Below are 6173 nucleotides of genomic sequence, written 5' to 3' on the forward strand. Positions count from 1 at the left end.
GCAGAGAGAATCCCTTCTCAAAATAGCTAATGGCATGGGAAACTCCTTTGGCATGGAAGAACAAGAGCAAGGACTTCAATATGGTCTTCTGAGCAATCTTATTTCAGTATATGAACCAGGGCCAGGGCAAACCTGAGCACGGGCAGATGATTGTCAGTACAGTTAAATTGTTAGCATGGTCCTTGGCAATAGTTTGGCCTGGGCTAACTACCTCTCTCCCAGAAATGTCCCAGCATAGCTGAGGGGATCATTCGAGCCAGTATAGATGCAGTCAGCATGTTTTTAGGGGTAAAAGCAATTAACTGTGTCAACACAAGCTGTGTGAGCTGGCCTCAGGGCAGACAGCAGTCCCTGGGCAATTTAATTTACCAGTACAGCTGCAATACAGTAGTCCCTGTGAGCACATGGGAGAGTTATAAGATACTAGGGGAAAAAACTTTTCCACATGCATTTTTGCTGCAAATTTTTCTGGAATGGTCTCAGCATTGTCCCAGTGCAGACTGAAAATTATTTCTGAAACCATGACTTTTTTGCAGAATAAAATTCTTGTTTTCTGGCCAACTCTGGTACCAATTTGACAATATTGACATAGAAACTTAAGGAATTTATATTAGTGAAACCCCTAGTGTGGGTACAGTTATGCAGATAAAAGAATAGTTTATACATATTTCTCTTCCTGAAGTGCCTCAACATTAAGGGTTCACTCAAATTTTTCACTCAGATTCTATGACAGGTATTTTTCACATCCTTCTCTTTCAACAAATGTGGATTAAAAAAAAAACCCATACGAACTGAAAGGGAATAAAATCTGGATGAACAAAGGCAGCATGGCAAAATGTCCATGTATTCTGAACATGCACAACAATCAAGAGATAGATACATATATGTTGCTCTAATGAGCTTCTAGTCATTGATAAAACATAAGGAACACTCAGACTATTTTAGGAGATATTATCTTACTCATGTATACCATGAAAGCTGTACACGTAACTTTGAAACATATGCATTCATCTTTCTATGTGTAGGTGTCTGAGTTTATCAGTTGAGGACACTAGTCTTCCAACTTCAGATCGATATAAAAAATCCCAGAACTTCTTCTGTCCATGTTCTGCAAAAGCAGTTTAGAAAATGGTCACGCATCTACATGTCTAGACTTAGAACACCTTGAATCACAGAATCACACAGAATCACAGAATGTTAGGAGCTGAAAGAGACCTCGAAAGATCATCCAGTCCAAGGCCCCTGCCAGAGCAGGATCACCTAGACCAGGTCACACAGGAACACGTCCAGGCAGGTTTTGAATGTCTCCAGAAAAGGAGACTCCACAACCTCTCTGGGCAGCCTGGTCCAGTGCTCTGTAACCCTTACAGTAAAAAAGTTTTTCCTCATGTTCAGGTTGAACCTCCTATGCTCCAGCTTGCACCCATTGCCCCTTGTCCTGTCATTGGCTGTCACTGAGAAGAGCCTGGCTCCTTCCTCCTGACACTCGCCCTTTACAAATTTATAAACATTAATGAGGTCACCCCTCAGTCTCCTCTTCTCCAAGCTAAAGAGACCCAGCTCCCTCAGCTGCTCCTCATAAGGGAAATGCTCCACTTCCTCCATCATCTTTGTGGCTCTGTGCTGGACTCTTTCAAGCAACTCCCTGTCCTTCTTGAACTGAGGGGCCCAGAACTGAACACAATATTCCAAATGTGGTCTCACCAGGGCAGAGTAGAGGGGAAGGAGAACCTCTCTTGACCTACTAACCACATCCTTTCTAATACACCCTAGGATGCCATTGGCCTCCTTGGCCGCAAGGGCACATTGCTGGCTCATGGTCATCCTGCTGTCCACCAATACCCCCAGGTCCTTTTCTGCCTGGCAGCTTTCCAGCCACTTGTCCCCAAGTCTATAGTTAGATGAAGTTAGATGGGATTTCTTATGTCAAGTTTCCAAACTGGAACAATTGCATTTCTAGTAAAGATCTGTGAGTGCACTCTTTGAGATTTTCAGTCCTCCTTTCATAGGAAAATGTCCTTTTTCAAAGATAAATCCTGGAAAATTAGAAATAGTGATGGAAAGTTAAGGGTAGTGGTCTGAAGAAGAAGCAACAAGTTATGAGGATGTAGATGTTGACTTACCTGAGATAACATTATGCTTCTGTCTAGGAGCAGAAAAACCTGCTAAAACCTGAAGTGAGCCATGGGATACACCTGAGAGAGTTTTTGTGATTAGTGGTGTTTGCCTTCATATAAACATAGACTACGAGAATCTTCTGCATCAGTACACCCTGTCCTTTGCATCTTCACTGAGTTTCACCTTAAAAGTAATTAAGTTTCTTACAGCCTGACTCTTCTAAGTGCCCATAAGATATTGTGCTTACTGCCTTCATTTGCAGAGCTCAGTAACTTTTGCACATTTTGTGTGGGATAGATAGTCTTTGCTCCAATTTTCACTTTCTGGAGACATGTTGCTCTGCTTTAGCTTCCATTAAAAAGCAGTGACTGTCATTGTATGAGAGGAAAAAAAAAGTGAATAGTGAGGCAACATCATTCATTTTTTTTTTGGTATCTCACTTTTAAAGCTAATTACATGATATCTGAGAAGTTGACCCATGTTCATTGAGCACTTGGACTTAAAAATGCACACAATTACAGATATTTCAAACAGGCTAGTGTCTCCTATTTTATTAAGATCAATGAAAATTAGTAAGTAATTTCATGTTAATATTTAATTTCTAAACAAATGTCCATGTAGATATCAGGTCTCCCACAGGAATTGCCTATTGTGAGTTATCTTTCTTTCCTTTCATTTTAGGTTACTTGTGTTCTGCCTTTCAGCCAAAATGAAACCTAGTTTCTGTCATTTGACCACATCTCAATGTGGATAGTACAAAGCACTACGAGCTTTCCACTGCTGTGGTGTATGCTGTTAATTGCTAACATATTCTTCCACATAATTTTTCACAGTATTGGAACTTTTTAACTATACCACAACTCAACAAATATTAACAGGACCAGACATGTCTTGGAAGATGGTACTGCTAGTATTTCCTTCCGCCTTTAGTTCACACTGAGCAGATGTAAATCACTTTTAGGACTGCATTTCAGTCTTGAAAACCTGTTTCAGTTTTGCTCAGTCCTAATTGGAGATCATGTGGAGTTTTCTTTCTTTCTCAAAAACAACTAAAAAGGCCATGTTTGAGCTTTAATTACCAAGAAGCTCTCCCCCACAGAATCCACTTAGGCAGATATATTGTAAGAAATCCATGAAAAAACACAGACCCAGTTTTTACAGATAAACTAGACAAAATTGTAACTGGCAAATACTTAGCCTCTCAAGACCCTGACCACGTCTTGCTCTTGTTCCCTTTGGCAGTTTCTCTGCCAAGCTCTCTTCAGGCCCTGGTCTGTCTGGGGTGATGCATTCTGCACTGAGCCCTCATAGCAGGGCATGATCCTCAGTAGGGCCCTTGAGTACTCCTAAGATTCGAACAAATGATTAATAAAGAGCAGATCCCAGGCTGTAAATTGCATTTCATTCACACCATTCAGATCTTGCTCCCACAAAAGGAGCTTGTCTACATTCATTTGGTGCAAAATGAGGGAAGGACTCAGGTTTCATGAGTCTAAAACCAGAGTTTTCTTCCTCCATTGGGGAATCTAAGTTTTCTTTTGAACAGAAATTTAGATTAAATAAAAAATACATTGCTGCTTTCACAGCCTTCTTGGCTGGGAGCCAGGGACTCCCCTCTGTAACTCTGGTTTATTCTACTTATTCCTTGCAGGTGGTTTCTGAATATTTATATTGCCCTGGGCAAGCGGCTGAATTTAAGTCTATTTTCCCAAATGTAAAATGGGTATAGTCCTGCTTATGACATCTTTTGACCAACAATATTGGGCTGCCTAATATCTGAACCAGTGCACAGCATCTATATAATACAAAGCAACGAAATATTTTGCTACTTGGTGTGACTTGAAATAGGATTTTCAATCTATTTCTTATTTATTTAATTGAGAACATAAAAATACATGTAAAAATACAGTCCTTGTTATGAATCGAGTTAGTTTCTTAACCAGACACAAAAGATTGGGGTGAAAACAAGCAAACAAGGAAAAGTCCAATACAGTTCCTGTTGCCTCAGGAAATCAGAGTTCAACCCGCTCCTTGATTTTCCTTTTAAAAAGCTGTTTCAGAACATCAATGATTTGGAAGAATAGGGAAAAAAGCAACTAACTTGAAAGAGATTGAGATATTAATTTTTTTCATGTAGAAATGTGTTAGACACTCCAATAATTCTTCATACCTTGAAAAACATAAGTACTGACTATAGTGATCCAAGCTCACTTTTCCTCAGCGAGCTTCATTCTCTTGTGTCTGTTCAGAGCCTTGGAAGATTATTTTTGTTCAAGCAGAGCTGTACACATTGCCAGTGCCCTAATTTCACCACTGCTAATACAAAAGTGTGGGATATTAACATCTGTATAACACTGTATTGGATCGTGTCTCTGCAATATTAAGGTATGTAGCCAGGATCAAAGTGTTTGGATGTAGGGACTTTTCTAGGGCCTATGGGTTTTTAGATACTTGTAAATAAATTTTAAATAAAAGCTATTTTGTGGCTGGTGTCAGTTTACAATGTAATGTTCTCAAGCATTGGGCAACCTCACCCAAAAGGAGAACTTAAATTCTCTCAACAGAATTGCTAAGCTGAATAATACAACATGTTTCTGTTATGTGTTTCCAAAAGCTAAGTCTTGCTTGCTGTGCAAATTTAGGCAGCAACGAAGATTTTTTGTTTATTTTTGTAGAGTTGGCTTTTAAAAACAGAGCTGGCCAGAAAACAAGAATGTGATTTCAGGAAAAAATTTCAAGGTTTTCACATTCATTTTTATTCTGATGCAGGAGGAAACCAGAGCATGATTTTTTTTTTCCTAATGACAGCAGGCCAGCAGAGTTATTGATAGAACTGCAATTCAAGTGTTTAGCTAGAATTAATGAAAGGCTTCATTTTAATTCCTGTTCTGAACTGAGCCACTGGCCTCTGCAGTATAGATCTCATAGACCTCCATGGACTGGATTTGAACACACAGTTCACCCCTGACATAGTAAAGCCTGCCAATGAAAATTATATGGAAATTATAAGTGTCTTCTCATGAAGTTTCAAGTCTGCAAATCACTATTCATAAGAAAAAGAAAAAAAATCAGCTCTATTCCCTGCTTTGCAAGATTATACATAAAGAAGAATGCATAATTTTTGAAATGCACTATTTTTGAAACGAATTACACTGAGGTCAAATTTAGAGACTCAGGGTGAAGATTCAGCCTCTTTTCATATTGTATTCATTTGCAACACACCAGGACAAAATGTTACCATGGCAAATTTCACCAGCACTTCTGAGTGTATGAAGTAGACAGATACTATATAACCCTTCTGCTTATCATCTCTGTACAACTAAATTTAACCTTTAAATAAATACTAAAATATGACTTCACACATTCAGCTGCAATACGTTCCTTTAGCTCCATCATGTTTTTCAGGGCTGGCAATACCATGCTTATGGATATGTTTACATAGAAACAATCTCAGGACTATCTTCCACATCAGGTTTTTTTGGTGCAGAAAATGAGAAAATATGATTGAGGCAGATGTGGGGCATGCAGGACCCAAAATGCATGAGGAAACTTGGGGTGCACTGTATTACCAGGAAGACTAAGTAGACTGGCTGCCCGTAAGCTGTGTCCCAAATTTGGAGCTGAGTAGGCTTTGGGTGCACAACAGATTGGCAGATACAGATTCATTCTTCCATGGAAGCATAGCCCAGCAGAAAGGACTCGAGTCCTTTTGTTTGAGAGTGGCATTGCAACAAGACTGCAGGAACGTGGACAGCGTTACTGCTAATGATCCCAGTGCAGAAGCAAAGAAACATGAAAAGGGCTTATTTGGTATTGCTCCAGTGAGAAGACAGAAATATCAGACTTTGCCAAGTGGGAAGGTTGAAGTCAGCAGAGAGGGTATTTTGCTTCTAACTTTAGAAGATACTGCAAACAATGGAAAGAGAGAAGGAGGTTGGCTTTTATTTTAAAAAGAAAACTCCAGCATGCAGTTTACACTAGCATAGCATTTGCACTTAACATAGGCCAGCTTTATTTTATTTTTTACATGCTTGCTCGATTTCAGATGGGGTAAG

The sequence above is a fragment of the Mesitornis unicolor genome, unplaced genomic scaffold (assembly GCF_000695765.1).
Source record: "Mesitornis unicolor isolate BGI_N332 unplaced genomic scaffold, ASM69576v1 scaffold5113, whole genome shotgun sequence".
Lineage (NCBI taxonomy): Eukaryota > Metazoa > Chordata > Aves > Mesitornithiformes > Mesitornithidae > Mesitornis > Mesitornis unicolor.